The sequence below is a fragment of the Apostichopus japonicus genome, chromosome 7 (genome assembly GCF_037975245.1).
Source record: "Apostichopus japonicus isolate 1M-3 chromosome 7, ASM3797524v1, whole genome shotgun sequence".
NCBI classification, from domain to species: domain Eukaryota; kingdom Metazoa; phylum Echinodermata; class Holothuroidea; order Aspidochirotida; family Stichopodidae; genus Apostichopus; species Apostichopus japonicus.
Window position 1 is genome coordinate 13,139,101 of NC_092567.1, and position 17,166 is coordinate 13,156,266.

The following is a 17,166-nucleotide window of genomic DNA, read 5'->3' on the forward strand; positions in this document are numbered from 1 at the left end:
AGCCCCCCCCCATATGCTCAATGTTGGAAAACTTCCAAAGCTAGTGATATGGTTCATTCACATTGAATATATAAGTGAAATAGGTCAACTTTCTATGCATCTCTCATGTGATGTATCTACGGCGGCTCAATTTGGCCATGATAATTGTTTTTTGTTTTCCTACTTTTTTCCCTGTTTTTCTGAGTTAAAATTTGGTTTTTTGGACTTTTTTTTCTGTTTTTTTTTGGGGGGGCGGGACGTATGGCTTTTTTTGCTCGTTTTTCTGACTTTTTCTTCGTTTTCAGACTTTTTTTCTTGAACCCTGTAGCATTGGTGCAGTATGGATACTGTGCTACTGTACACGTGGAAATATCTTGTATGGTATGTGCCGGACAACGGATGTACTGAAGGTAGCATACGCCCATTAAAAGCCCCATTGACTTACACACTAAATCACAAAAGTAATTTGGTCTTTAAGTCTAGATAGAAGTTTTCACTAGCTTAAACGCTACCCATCACCAGATAGCTGACAAATTGGCCTTTCATGGCACCATCAATTTTTTGTATCATGACCGTGTAGATTTTTTTGCTATCCGAGCCGGAAGTTTTCTTCACTTGTAAACAAACCTCTTCACTCAGTGGTAAACAAATTTCCTATGCTGCTCCTGGGAGGCCTAAAGGGGTCTAAAATTGCCTCAATTGACCCAATTTTCTCAACACATGAACTTCCATTCATGCTCTTCAACATGCAAGCCGCACAAAACTAGATGATGATTGATGACAGGTCACAAAAGATCTTCTCCTGTTGCTTTTTGGCACATTTCCTGAATTAGGAGAACAATCGAGCAGATGGATATAGACTCTAATAGGAGTATGCCACCTTAAGTGAGGATTAGCTAACCTAACGCGTAAGCCGACATCTACAGAAGATCGACTCACCTGTTACCAGCATGGAACCAAAATGAAAGCTCATGTATGAATTAACATTTGAAACGCAGTTTGCCTCAACCTTGCCTTATCAGAAAAACGAAAAAAAAAAAAAACCCAAAAGTTTGAATACCCAAGCCTGAAATTCAATGTAAGCAATTGCTCCCTAGACAAGCTAGCAGCCATTGCAGCAGTACTTTTACAGTAGACAGGCGAAGCGTTTGGCTTTGCTATAGTTACAAACGTGAAGGTAAACACATTGCAAGTATAGGCTAGGCAAAGTTGGAAAAAATGGGGGGGGGGGGGGAGGGCGGGAAGTAGGAAAAACGGGGGTAAAAAGTCAGAAAACGAGGGGGGAGGCAGTAAAACGAGGGGAAAAAAGTCGGCAAAACCAGAAAAAAAGTCGGAAAAAAAACGATAAAAAAAGAAAATTATCATGGCCTTATTAAGCTGCCGTATGTATCAGCTTTTTTTTGTTGAGAAGTTTAATGTCACATTTTATTCCAACTCTACCACTACATATCAATGGCTACTGGGGTTTTAATAAGAGCAGTACAAGTAGGTATGCAGTCAGGGACGTAGCTAAGGCCTGATGATTAGGGGGGGGGGGGGGGGTTAGTGGCTGAAATTCCAACTGGATGGGTTTTGGAGCCAGAAAATTCTGACTGCTGCCTTGTACCCCCCCCCCCCACCACATCGCACTAATCATCAACGATACGGTCAGAGTCAGTCAGAAACCCCATCATTCGCGACTGCCCTAATTATGTTCCGAACTTTTTCGATACATTTGTACCTTATGGGGCAAAGTTTTTTGCTTATGTTGATGGCACTTTTAAGTTTCCTTAGATTAGCATTTGATAGATAGATAGATAGATAGATAGATAGATAGATAGATAGATAGATAGATAGATAGATAGATAGATAGATAGATAGATAGATAGATAGATAGATAGATAGATAGACAGATAGACAGACAGACAGACAGACAGACAGACAGACAGACAGACAATCAAATATATACAATGGAAATTTGATGAAAACATGAGTGTTTTAATTGTATACCATAGAGACAATGTATATCCCAACGACGTAGCCAGGAATTTGAAAGAGGGAGCACCTTTTTCGTTTGATATGGGGGAGGGGTCTAAGGGGAGGGGGTGTATTTTTGAACAATTGAAGGTCCTAAGATGCGATCTGGCTCAATTTGTTGCCAGTTTCATCATTATCATATGATATCATATTATCAGCAGATTTTGTTTCCTGTTTGAATTCTTCTACATAATATATCAGAAAGACAAAAATAGGGCTCGCCATGTTTGTTGTTTTCTACAGAACTCAGAACCCATGGCTCATTGGACAATTCATATCACATGATACAGATATCTCACTTGCGCACGACTTTTGAACGTAACACGGCAGATTTCTTAACATACGCGATAAAAAATATAGTTGGATCTTTCGAGCGGCATTGCGCAAAAACTGCAGGAAAGCACATGGAGAACTTTTGAATCATTAATCCTCGTCAATTCATATATTCAATGCTGTAGAGAAATGTTAGTTCCGCAGTTGCTGGAACGAAAAAAAACGAAATTCGACTTTCAGCTGATGGCCTTTAATTATCGTAAATGATATGAGCAGACGATATGATATGATAACACGGAAGAAATCAGTGGCGTGTTGTCAGCATCATCTTTCTTCGGAAATTTGCTTGTTTTTTGCTCATTTTAGTGAACACATCCTGTCACGTTTACTCTAATATCAAGATTTATTGTTTCTGTCAACGGATCTAATAGTTTAAAATATTAACAATTTCGAGGAAGCAATAAACCTTGCGCAAGATCGTGATACGTGGCGGAGGTTAATTACTGAGCATGCCTGATAGACGAGACTCAGCTTACTACTTCCATGGAGCTATAAACTGGGAGTATATAGCTCCATGCTACTACTATACAAATAATAAATGGTTATGAGTGCAATAGTGCAAATATTTCATGAGTTGAAAGATGGAATGTTCCATTCAACGAGGCGCAGCCGAGTTGAATGGAACAAAGTACATCTTTCAACGAATGGAAACCATTCATTATTTGTTTTATACAACACCTTCAAATTTGGATATAATTGGATGTAAAATGCACTCATGCAACAGATTGTTTTGAACAGACAGGTTTCTCTGCTCTCTTACCATTGAAAAAAAAAGTGCTACCAAAAAAGTATAATGCATGGTTCTATCATCATAGCGTGCAATAGAGCGGATTTTGCACGCAATCGACGAGCAATTGACCAATCAAATGGCCGGAATATATTTAGGTGTTGTATAATACTATATGAGCAGACGACATTGATTTTGTACACAAATCTTGTCGGCTTACTACTAGTCACCTTGGACCCTTGGTCATCCAAAGTCGCACATTATAGAAGATTTAAATTTTTCGGTCATGTAGCAAAACTCCAGTCCACGAGGACGCTCCAGCATAGGTTGCTTTAAGAGAAGCATTAAGACATACTGCTAAACCAGTAGGAAGGCCCGTGGCTACCTTGCTTGGAAAAATAATTGCGAGGAAGCAATAAACCTTGCTTCAAGATCGTGATACGTGGCGGAGGTTAATCACCGAGCATGTCGGATAGACGAGGCTCAACTTACTACTACTACTACCTAGTACTAGTGAGAAGTAGGCGGATATTTTTAAGAAATACTGCAAATATAGAGATCATGCCGTGACGCGTTGCCAGGGGTGTAGCAGCATGTCTGAAAATGGTTTCCAAAGGGTAAGCTTTCCAAGTGACAGAAGGGAGATTTGTCGGTAAAATTGGGAACTGCTGAATGAAGATCGATAGGAACAGCTGTAACTTGTAAGGTGTAACGTTATGGCTAACTTGCATTAGGCCTAGCCTATGCACTATACGTTTTAACGTAGTCAAACATTGTGAATCAGGTATAGGCCTAGGCCCATATGTAACTGAAGTATATACTTCAGTTCGTATATACCAGGGTTGTCCAACCTTTTGCAGAGGAGGGCCACATGGAATGATTATGAAAAAGAAGGGGGCCGCATGAACCGTACGCTCAATTTTTTGCCCGAAGCCCAAGGCACCAAAATGTGAGCACTGCAGCTGCCCGCAGAGCGCAGTGATTTATTTTCCTTCCTGATAAAACATGAATAAAGTCCAGCCGCCCCCCTTCGCTAAGAGTGTCACACAAACTGACCTGTATGCAGTTGTTTGGACCCAGAAGGTTCGAAAGATTGATTATATAGCTTCAAATTGTTATCAATAAATCTGCTCACTAAAATTTCGCACCGTGGAGCATCTCTGGCGGGTCGAACGCAACCCTGTGGCGGGCTGGACTGTGGCCCGCAGGCCGTAGGCTGGACAACCCTGGTATATACGAACGTGCATAATGTCACTTACAATGTAAATAAAGTAGGTTAAGCTGGTAGCCATATATCAGGAGAAACTATGTTAGTAACAAGGCCAAACTTTACATGTTACAATTATTTTGTCCTTAAGTTTCATAAACTTAGCTGAAAGAATATGCTGTTGACTGTGCGATGTAGGCTAAAAAAGATTAATATTAATAAGGCTGTAGTAAAGGTAAGGCCTTGAACCTATTACCGGCAATCTGCTGGTCTACGTACTGTAGGCTGGCTCTGAAACAAGTTGCTATATCATTCTCTAACTTGGGCCTAGGTTTGACACTATTGTAGCATGGTATACAGTACACATGTAGTTGTATAATGCTAACACAGATATTCCAAGATTATTACATGGAATTCCCCACATTAGTGCTAAGTTTAACTGTAGGGTTAAGCAAAGTTATTGTTACACTGGGAAGTGCCATTTGGCTGGGGATGGGGGGGGGGGGGGGAGACACTGAAAAGAGAGAGTTCTGTCAAAGATGTTATTTCAGAGATACTGTTACAGTCACAAACTTATTGTTTTTCTCTACCAGTAATAGAATGAAACTTGAATATAATATATAAACTACGTTTACTAGCCAAAGTGCATGTGCACTCCCTATTTCTTGTGAAGCACAGACCAATAAAATAGTGAAACATGAACATGTAAATGGTTGAAATAAGGGGATAATAATCAGTTTTAAGAACATGATTCAATGTCTATTCTTGTCCTAAGTGACTAAACAACCATCATGTTTGGATGATTCTTACGTTGTCCTCTTAGGGCAGGGCTTGTGCCCATATACCCTCAACACCTTTAATTTAAGGGATCATCCCCAACAATAGCGCCTAAAGAAATGTGAATGACATGCATATCACAGGTCCTAGGCACATACACTGAAAAACTTTACATGTTTTCTGCGAATAACACATATCTGCATTTAACTAGGGTTGGGTAACTCAATTCTCTAGCTCTTCTCACTCCAAATTTGTGAACATTTGAGATCTGGTTCCACATCACAGGAATGCAATATATACAGTAGCAACTTTATATCCATTTGCCACTGCCCACATCAGTGGAGAGTATATGCACAGTAGAATGATATTGGGTTGAGCAATTTCTACCATGTCCATATAGATTCTGAAAATTACAAATTCAACCAACATATCCAATACAATAGAGAAACCTTTAAACATGATATAGGGTTCCATGCTTACAAAACACTTACAGCCTGGAAACAAAAAAGATGCTTGCTTGCTTACATAATTAGGATTTAACAAATGGCTCCTCTAGTACACAACTGACGGTGACTTCCTACATTAAAATTGTAACCATGCTGATGATAAGGTTGGCTTAGCTGATATATTCTAGTACTACTGTGCATTACATGAGGTATCCACAGATTGTAAATTTGTCCTCCAACTGGAGCATGGGGGAGAACCACAGACTGTGCTTTTGGATATTTACTTTGGTCCCCCATATGCCTGTATTTCTGTTGTTGGGCATTACCAATATTTGACACATGACACTCTCGATTTTGAACAGTGACAGCAGTTTCAATTTGGGCCGGGGATCCCAGTCTGTCGTAGGTCAAATATCGCTTAGACGTGCGATCTCGATGAGATCTTCTGATAATTTTGCCATGTGAGTCATTATGGTCATTCGGTTCTAGGGCAATGTCATCCGCTGTAAGGGGTCTGTATGTCCTTGGTTGGAATGGTCTAAAGTGTGTCCTCACCTTTACTTGCAATACAATTCCTCATAACTGTCAGAGTCACTTCAATGATCACTAAGATCTTCCTCCATGAATTGCTGAGCTTTAGGATTATGTAACGGCTGCTGATGTTTAGTAGTCTCAGTTTGCTTTGGAGTGATTGGGAGATAATTGCGCTGTAACAAGAGATTCCTACACTCTTCAGTTTCTGTTGAGACGTCATAAACTGGAATGCTTTGCTGCTCTGCTTTACTTTAGTGCCTTCAGGCTATGTGATAGGCTTCCTTCAGTGCATCTTCCCACCTATCAACATACTATGATATGACTCCCTTGATGAGAGAATACCTTCTGAAGCCAGGTCAAACATGATCTCAATTGGTAGCTCAGGACACCTACCAAACATAAGAAAATATGAAGAGTATAGATGACTCATGTATAGTTCGTCTTCTCCTTGTCACTAACGTTGCGCAGCATGCCTAGTAGTTCATCCTTTCTACCTGTCTCTGGATGCTATGGAGTGGTCAGGCTGGAATGCTTGATAACCCTTAAGTGCTTGTACCTTGGCAAATAGCTAATTTTCCATCCAGCCCTGATCATGATGCAATCTGCATGGAAAACCAAGTCAATTATGGCTAAGAAAGGTCGTGGTTAAGGAGAAAATGTCTCCTGGTTACAAGTCAGCAATTGTCAAATTTATAAACAGGCAGCTCTGCTTGACTCTGCCCACAGTCTGTCATTGCTAAAACAGCCTCACATGGTACAGCTTGTGTGTACTCTCTCATGTAAGTCTCTGTGTGTCCTGGTAGTGGGTATCCAAGATAGAGTGTCAGCATCCTGGTTTTCTTCCCAGGAAGGTATCTTGAACAGATATCCAGCTAATTCTGCAATCCACCGATGTCCTGGGATGTTGAGTCTAGCAGTTGTTAAAATATAAGTCAGAGGGTTACTGTCAGTATAAACAGTAAAGTGGGTACAGAAGATAGTCATGAAAGCAATCAGTGATGGCCTCTATAAGAGCTGAAAACTCTAGATAACCTAAATGTAAATGGTACTTCTTTTCTACCAGTGTCAAGGTTCGTGACCCAAAGGCTATCACTCTTAATCTCCCAGCCTGTAATTGATATAGTACACCCACCACCCAATCCTTTCTCAGATAAATCTGTGTGCAGTACATATGGCTGAGTGAAATCAGGGTTACTGTCAGAACTGGGTGACATGTTATGTGGTCAATCAAAGTCTCCATGGGTATGTTGATGTTTTTGGGTCCACACAACCGTCTGTTTTGCGGAAAGTTGGGGTATGTTATTTAATTTTGCTGTTTTTGTCTGGGGGTTTACCCTCATCCTTCTTGATGGCCCCTTTAATAACTGATAGAGTGGACCCTGCAATTTGTGAGAAGTTTGGGATATATGCTAAGATAATATCAACCGAGGCCTAGTATTTGTCTCAAATCTCTTAACTGTAGATGGTGGTTTCCTTTTAAGTGAGACTACTGCCCTTATTTCTTCTGGGTCCATAAGTTGTAAACCTCCTCCAATATGATTCTACCCAGATATCGTACCTCTCTTTGCAACATCTTACACTTTGCTGATTGAAGGGTTATACCCTTCTCTTGTAAGCTTTGCAGAACTACTTGTACTCTATCTCTCTCTACATGTTAATCAAAAGTGGGTGCAAACACTAAAATCTCATCCAAATACACTGTACCTTCATCTGACAACTCCCCTAGTGAAGAAACTATGTACCTTTGGAAAACAGCTGGAGCATTCTTAAATCCATGCTGCTTACCCAAACTTAATACCTTATGGGGAACACCATGTGAGTGTGAGAAACAGCAATGAGCGTGAGGATACCATAGGGGTAACAGTGAGGATGAAGATACCTTGTGAGGAACAATAGTGGTAGCATACAGTACACATTAGTGTTTAATTATTCCTTAAATAACCAATTGGACACTTGATTTTAGGAAAGGAAATATTGTCCACGATCATGTCATAATTGATGGCAAAGTAGTTGAGAGGGTAGAAAGCTACAAGTACCTGGGAACGTATATTGATAATAAATTGATAATAAACTTAATTGGAATGTTCACACAAAGGCTGTTAAGGGTAAAGCCTGCCAACGACTTTATTTCCTTAGAAAATTAAAACAATGCAGAGTTAATTATACCATCATGAAATTATTCTACCAGTCAATCATCCAAAGTGTCATAACGTCCAGTATTATATGTTTATTTGGCAGTATGCCGAAGAAGTACAGGGCAGAGCTGGAACGTGTTCGGAAGTTAGCTGAACGTTGCATTGGTTCAAGTCTTCCGTCACTCTCAACTATATACGAAGAGAGTCTGTTAAAGAAACTAAAAAATATAAAAGAAGATCACACACACCCTTTTCATAGTCATATCATTTTCAGCAGATCCGGGATACGATTACAGGTGCCCAATACTAAAACGTCCAGGTTCCGTAATTCTTTCTTACCTGAGGCAACACACTTATTTAACTCGCATGCATCGCGATCTGGCCACAGTGTGTGATCTGTCACTTGCAGCCCTCTGTGCTGCCTCTGTTACTGTTCTGGTTCTGCTTATTTAGTTTTATTCTCGTAGCTGTTCACTTATAGTTTACTTATTGTTTGATTATGTTTGTATTCACTATTGTTTTTTGTTTACTGTCGACGGGAAATAATTTCCGTTTTCTGTTTTCTGAAATGGACAATAAATTTTCTATCTATCTATCTATCTAATTAAATGAATGAAACTTTTCAGGTTTGTGTTTTTTAACCCTGATTTGCTGTAGCTCAACTGTGTATACTTGAAAGGCTTTTAAGCTGTTCCATGGGCAAAAAGTAAGATGATTGTGGTGTAAAAGAAACACTAATTAAGTTCAAAGTGAAACTACATACCCTCCATTAAATTATGAATCAATGAGAAAATGATTACTTAGCATCAAGTCAAATAAAGGTGTAAAAGTTAGGAACTACAAGGTTAGTTAGGATATATTGATCCCTTCAAACCAATGAGTTTTTGGTTAAATATTACATACAGTGTATATATAATCTGTACAATGAGTTTATTATTCGCATTGTAGGAGCTAATAAAATATGATATGAGTACTAGTGTAGCTTGTGTGGTACAGAACGTAAATTGATATATATAAATGTACCTGAATGCATCTAAAGTTGCAGCCTAAAGTAGATGCCTTCATTGCTATTAGAAGTCAAACAATAACTTTTACTTAGGTTTCATACTGGAATATGAAAATTCATGTCTATTGATGCTGTATTCTGGTCATATTGTATAAGTGCCAGGATACCTTGTGGGGTACAGACAGTGAAATAAAAAGGTCAATCTGTCTTTCAAGAATTAAAGCCTTCTACCTAGCAAACAATAGAAATTCCTTGATATGAACTAATGACCAGGTACGGCCAGTTCTATGCAGGGCTTTGTTAGACATTTCAAAATGTGGATGTGAGGAATATAAATGATGAATGCCAAAGAAAGAGCTTCTTTTTATATTGCCAATAAACATTTCATTTTCTGATGTCCCACTTAAAAGCAATAGCTCTAAAGTTGAGGGCTGTCTAACCTCATAAGTTATTAATTTGAGAAAGGCTTCAAGGATTTTTCAGCCTAAGTAGCATTTGGGGCACCAAGGGTTCAAAATAGATTTGGGGGGAAAACTGTCTTGATGCATCTCTCTCTTCTACCCCCCCCTCCCACCTTGTCACTGACCATATGCACATTACCATTTTGAATTGTACTAAATTCAGTCCTCCAGTACAGTGGTGATACTAGCCCAGTGGTCTGTGCAAAGGATATTGGGGGGAGCTGTGAGGCATTGCCAACCCCCCCCCCCCCCCTCTCCAAGGAAAAAGACATCAAAGAATTATTCTATTCTCTCTCCCTGTATTAGACAATCTTTTTCAATCAATTCTTTTTTGATATCTTGACAGGGAGAGGAGTGTTTGCAACAAAGCAATTCAGGAAAGGTGAATTCAGATTGGTGGAACTATAGATCGGTAAGTTAATGTTTTCTTCCCATTTACAGTAGTATATGGGTTTAATTTTCTTCATGGCTGTTCACATAACATCAACGAATTTAAACATGTACCTAGTAAACAATGGAAATTCCTTGATAAATTAATGGAAAAGACAGTGATAATCTGTACATTAAATTTATTAATCCCATTGTAGGACCTTATAAATATGATATGAGTACCAGTGTAGCTTGTGGGGTACAGAACTAAAATATGATATGAATGTACTTTAATTCATCTAAGTTGCAGCCTACAGTAGATGCCTTCATTGCTATTAGAAGTCAAACAATAACTTTCACTGAGGTTTTGTACTGGAATATGAAAATTCACCCATTGATGCTGTATTCTGGTCATATTGTATGAGGGCCAGGCAGGGATGTAACTATTAGGCCTGATGATTATGGGGTGTAGTTGCTGAAATTCCAACTGGATGGGATTTGAAGCCAGAAAATTCAGACTGCTGCCTTGTACCCCCCCCCCCCCCCGACGTAACTTGTCAACAATACAGTCAGTCAGACACCCCATCTTTCGCGACTGCACTTTTGTTCCAAACTTTTCTCGATACATTTGCACCCATTGGCCCTCACTTCACAAACTTATTAATCACTCTGGTTAAGCAAGTAAGCAACTGAGTATAAGTTTTCTGCTTGAAGGCTACGTAGACTAATAACTACAAAAGAGGGGAAACCTTTTTTTTTTCAACAAATTATATTCTACGACATAGTGAATTACCAAAAGTAACAATCTGCCTATTATCTTTGTCAAGGACCAATGGAGTTCTTAGAAATAAGTATTAAAACATACTGTAAAAACATACAGTTTTCAGTGGTGGGGGTTTTCACGTAGGCCTTTATATAAATTTGATATGGCTAAATTTGGTGGTGATATATAATATGCCAATCCGTATTAACTAATAACGTGATAGTTAACTCTGCTCTAAGATGAATACACACAGTTCGCAGATAAAACAACTACAACCATGACTGAAACTAGAAGTGTTTTCATGGCAGCCATGTGCATATAAAATAGCTGTAAAGGGTGCTAATATTAAATTTTAGTCAGTCTGACTCTGCCAATGCGAAACTGTGGCCAAGAAATATCCCTAGGGCGGGGAGGAAATATCCCTAGGGCAGGGAGAACATACTTAGTATCGCCCAAATGTTACATACTGTACACCAAATTATTTACCCAATAATTTTTAAAGAAAGTACAACCCTAGATGGTGGTAAAATCGAGAGGTTTCCCAACATCATGGATTTTTCAGCCACTGTACAATTGAGATAATCAGTTGTAACTAGTTAAACCTAGCCAAGGGCCCAATGGAAGTTGGAAAAGCTGATACTTTGAAGAATATAACTTGTACAACAAAAAATGAAGGAATCATCCAGAAGTTAAATTTTAGGCCAATCCCTGAACACTTTTTTCACTTCTCAAACCTTAGTTATTTGATGTAAACCTTATACATTTTTTATATTTTTATGGTCGTTACATCTGAGGAAGATTATCATCTACTCCTAAGCTATACATTATTATGTGGGCCCGATTCCGCAAACAAAATTAACAACTGAACTATTTCTATAAAATATATTCAAGTCTATATTTGGCCAAAGTAGTCTTACACCTACTGTAACTTTTAACACTGTATAAAATGTACTTGTCTGAATAATAAAATATGAACCAATTTGGCAAAGATTAAAGAGTTCGGTGAGACGTACCAAGTAACGTACTGTAATGGTTACAACTACTATACTGACTAGCATTTAGTGTTTTAATAATTGTATACCATAGAGACAATATACCAGCGAAGTAGCCAGGAATTTGCAAGAGGGGGGAGCACATTTTGCAATTGATATGGAGGAGGGGTCTAAGGGGAGGGTGTGTCCCCCTCCCACTTGAGACATTTTCAAACAATTAAAGGTCATTAGATGTGATCTGATTCTGGTGCAATGTTTTGCCAGTTTCATCATTATCATATTATCAGCAGATAAGTTTGAATTATTGTTTTACATGTTCTTTTACATACTGTATTACAGTTTATCAGATAGACAAGCATATTGCTCTTTTACAATTTTTCCAGTAGGATGATTCTTGTTTATTGTCCAATGTCTGGACTTCAATACATTTGACAAACTGAACTAATGGAAAATATAAACGTTCATATTTAGCAGTGTTTCACATACAATTACTAGCTTAGCTTCATAACATGCTGTTCGTGAACAACTAATGACGAATCATAGAAAGGATGAGAACGCACGTTGGCATCGCCCTTGTGCAAACGATTCATGACTCTCCATCGAGTGCGGTTAGGTAGGCTATACCGGTGTGAATTTAGATACTAGTTAATTCCCTGGATCCTCGTTTGACATTCACGAATGAGTAACTGCTTTACTTAATCGACAATGGTATCGACGTACAGTATCACCCATGGCAAGACGAAAGCTTTCTTACAAGAATGTTCAGCATTGGTCGTGGAAAGTGGTTTATCTATGGGTCATTTGAACTCTTATGACAATGTAGAAGGGTACCATAGTGCGTCTTGCTCGGTCCAAAGAGTTCTTGACCAATTAAAGTGACCACTAAATCAACACTTTATTAAATGAATGTAACGGGACCTGAAAAAAATTCTTTAGGCCCCAGACAAGACCAGCACGCCTTGGACCACCCAACCAATGGGTCATTTGAACTCTAATGACAATGTAGAAGGGTACCATAATGCATCTTGCCCGGTCCAAAGAGTTCTTGACCAACTAAAGTGACCACTAAATCAACACTTTATTAAATGAATGTAACGGGACCGGAAAAAATTCTTTGGGCCCCAGACAAGACCAGCACGCCTTGGACCACCCAACCAATGGGTCATATGAACTCTAATGACAATGTAAAAGGGTACCATAATCAGGGTTCATTTTAAGCGGTATCGCATCGCACTTTGCGATGCGATTATTTACATTTGCGATGCAAGATGATACTTTGTATCGCGCAACTGCTACACAACCCAAGGTAGGCCCCTAGACTACACACACCTACAGTATAGCAGCCTAAAGTCCCAAATAACCACAAACATTACTATCACACAGAGCATGATTCATTGGCACGAAATGTTACACTCATATTTACTATTTTATCTGACACTTTTGGAGTTTTGTTTTCGCATTTGATTCAAATAATTTACTTGGCCTAGGCCTATGCCTGATCTGACCTATGCGGCTACCCAATAATAATAATATAACGTTACTTTCGCACTCGTACTCCGATCCACCGGTGCGGGCTCAGTCTGTATCAAGCTGAAGTTGGCTACCAATAACAGCGGACAATAGCAGCCGCCAATAAGCAATACTAGTGGCGGACAATAGCAGTGGATAATAAGCGAGTTGCTGCTATCGGTAGCTAGCTTCGGAATATTTACTTGGGATATGCTTCCACTTTTTTATTGACATCAAAACTGCAAACTATTGTAACTGGCAAGCTAGGCGGCAACCTAGTGTGATTGTACCATGGATATACATGATTTCGCGCACTTTTGACGTATTTTAATCAATATCTTGAACATCCTACAATAAAATTTAAATTCATCACGATTTTTGATATTTGTGTAACTATTTATGGGGCCAACGGCGAAATTCGATATATATCAACGTTACTGCGCAATATGCCACATCGTGAATGCTTGCATAATTGCATTCCCTCTAAAAGTGGAAAGATATGTTTGAAACTTTCTTCTGAGAGTTGAGAGTCAATATTTCCAAAGAGGGAGACCCCGCCCCCAGTGCCAGGGATACATTTATGACATTATCTTTATCGTGCAGCGCACGTGCACAGAAAAAAAAATTGCTAACCATTTTTACCAAACTGCTAATCAATTCAGAATTTTGATTAGCAGTACTGCTAAGCAAATTGAAAAATCTAAAATGAACCCTGACCATAATGCGACTTGCCCGGTCCAAAGAACGCTCGACCAATGTAAATGACCACTAAATCATTACTTCTTTAATGAGTGTAACAGGACCTGGGGCCTGTTTCACAAAGCACTAAGTCGCTTCTTAGTGGTCTTAAGACTCATCTTAGTGAAAAGGACTTAGTGCCGGTTTCACAAAGATCACTAAGTCGCGTACAAGACTTAGTCCACTCTTCACTAAGTAGCATAACAAGACTTAGTCTACGTCTCGTATGGACAAGACTTAGGGACTGATCTTAGTGTATTTCTAGTCATGTGATCGCATTGGCGCCAATTTTAACCTGCTAAGTCTGCACAAATTACACCATACACGACCGATATCAACTACAATGGCCGCTCAGATTGCTCAGGAAATTCACAGCAGGCTGTAAACTGTGTTAAAGCATGGAGCTATAACCGCTCCATGGTCAAATTAATCTTGAATTCCAAAAACAAGATTACAATCAAATTTAACAGAGTTTCATCACACAAAAAGCTGTGTTTGGCGCATTGAAAAGAAGGACTACTACAGTCTGGAAATCCTGTTATTGTATAAGTTTTATTCAATCTATAACAAAAAGAAAGAACACATCCACAATTACCACAAGGTAAAATGCTAACAATGTTTGAAAAAGGAAAAATGTGACTGATCATCATTCGTGTCTCGCATACACAAATAAACACCATACACAGAGTATATACCAATAAGCAATGACTTCGGTAATGTTATATAATCGATAAACAACCAATTGACTGCGTTAAAAAATGACTGCAAACTGTTAAAACAATTTTAAAATGGTGGAAACACCATCAACATAACAGTACAGGTAACGTGACATACCTGGACACCGAGTCCTGTGACAATACTGACTTGAAAAACACCCTAGAACATTGGTAGACAAACGATGACTGCTTAAATAACGAGCATTTCCCAAACCCAAACCCATCACAAGATTGCCTGAACTGGAGTAATCCACAAAACAGTGAAACCTGTATGGCACACCAACTACTCCGTACTGACAAAACAAAGATGTTATGGAACGGTGCTACACTGAACCCACTCCCGTGCTAGCATTTGGCTAGCTTCAACTCGAGCAACGACTCTCTTGAACATTTCCTAAATCGACAACACATGTCGCATCCTAACATACTAATATATATGAATTGGGGAATATAAAGTACATAAGTAACCCTCGGTAACAACCTAGCGTTATTCCCTAGATAATGAAGACTTGAAAAAGCAGATTTTGAATAATACAAATGATTTAACACCTTAACGTTTTCTCAAAAACAACCAATACTCACTTCTTGGCAGGATAAACCAGCAACTCGTGACAGAATCAAGCCCTCGCGGGATTAATTACTGTAAAACTGACAGATACTACGGACAAACAAGAGTTCGCCGTACTCAAATCTTTAACTGAACTGAAGCTATCGACAAGACTCGACATCGACAACCTTTACAAACAACCGAAAACTACGGAAGCGCTGAAAAACTATAGTAACGTGAATTAAATTAAATCAATAATAAAAGTGTATAATAAACCCAAACTGTACAACGAAACATCGTTTATTTGCCTTTATTCAAAATGACCTGTCAATATTGGGAAATTTAGAGAAATTTATGTAACACATACTTTAAGAACTGACATATGCTTGTAATGTTAGCACAATATACAGTTGATCAAGGGAAGAGGGGTTCAACTTATGCAATGAGTCGACTACCTTTGCGAGGATATAAGTACAAGTATACCAAAATGAATACAAACACAATAGATTCTTGGTGACCCTCAGGGTAAATACTATATATTAACCATAAAGTAAAAGATGGATCAAGAGTACGAATACGCAAAAATTAATTAATCACTAACAGTCCACTAAACCTGCAGCCTTATACATATATTACATGACAGTACTATGAAAGATCACATTTAATGTATTTATTTGTTTTATCACAACATTCAGGTAATAATAATAATAAAAACAAATACAAAGAGTTGTGAAAGGAAGTGTTCTAAAAAAAAACCTTTATGGCTTAACGAGTAGTGCACTCCCTGGTTAACTTTGAAAATATACAAAAATATATGTCTCCCACATTCAAAACCACCTGACCCTTGCCACAACTTTCCAACCTTTCCCCACCCATAACTCCCAGCTATAAGCCCACCCTCCACTCAAAACCTCCCATCCATATCCTCACCCAACACCTGTTGAAACTTTTGCCTGAAAAGAAATTTGGGATTATTATGGGTATCCCAGGCTCAAACAATTTGTTTGATTTTTTTTAAATGCTAAAGTAAAAATGAAACAAAACTGCTGGCAAACTGCTTATCAACTAAAAAGCCTGTGTAAGAGAATGTGTAAAAGTAAGTTGGCCTGACGCTTCGTTCCAGCAAGATCTTCTTCAGAGGCTGAATGACAAGTAACAGTAACAGAAGGGACAAATACACGCACATAATACAGACAGGTTAATGGGCAGGGTAAACACAAAAGAGATAGATGTAAGAGGATTAGTAGACAAGGGATGGAGAGAAGAAAGAAAGCAACAAGGGGAAGAGGAGAGGTAGGAGGAGATAAACTGTAGAGGGACAAAGAGATGATTAAGGGAAGAGGGTAGGAATAACTAGAGAAGGACAAAGACAGAAAGGTGTGGTGAAAAAAGGGGTGGAAGAGAGCTAGGAGAAGATGGGTGACAGGAAGCGGGGGGGGGGGGGGGCAGGAGTTTGGAAGCAGAAGAAAGGTTAGTCATGTCCTTCCTGAATGTTGAGTCCATGAGGTTGAATGTTTCGAAGGCATTGCATCCAGTCTCTCTCTGGTGATACTAGGTCAGGACGGCTACCTAACGATTCAATCCCCTGCTGCCTTCTTCCAGTTTCTGTTGAGTATGATAAAGGTTAAACAAATTAAATACATGTTTATATTTCATCCAATAGCACCAGCACCAAAAAAATTAAACCAACACTGATATATACAACATGATAACAGAAGGCCTCTCCATAATAAAATAAAAATTTCAAACCTGGGCATCCATTAGAAAGCAAAGGAAAACAGAATTTGTTCAAGATATCACTCAAGATCAGTCATCTGACAACTTTTGAATTCTTAAGTGATATTTTATGGCTTCCGACATTTCAAATGATATTTTAATAACAAAAATTAGGAGTTACTAAGGCTGTTGTAA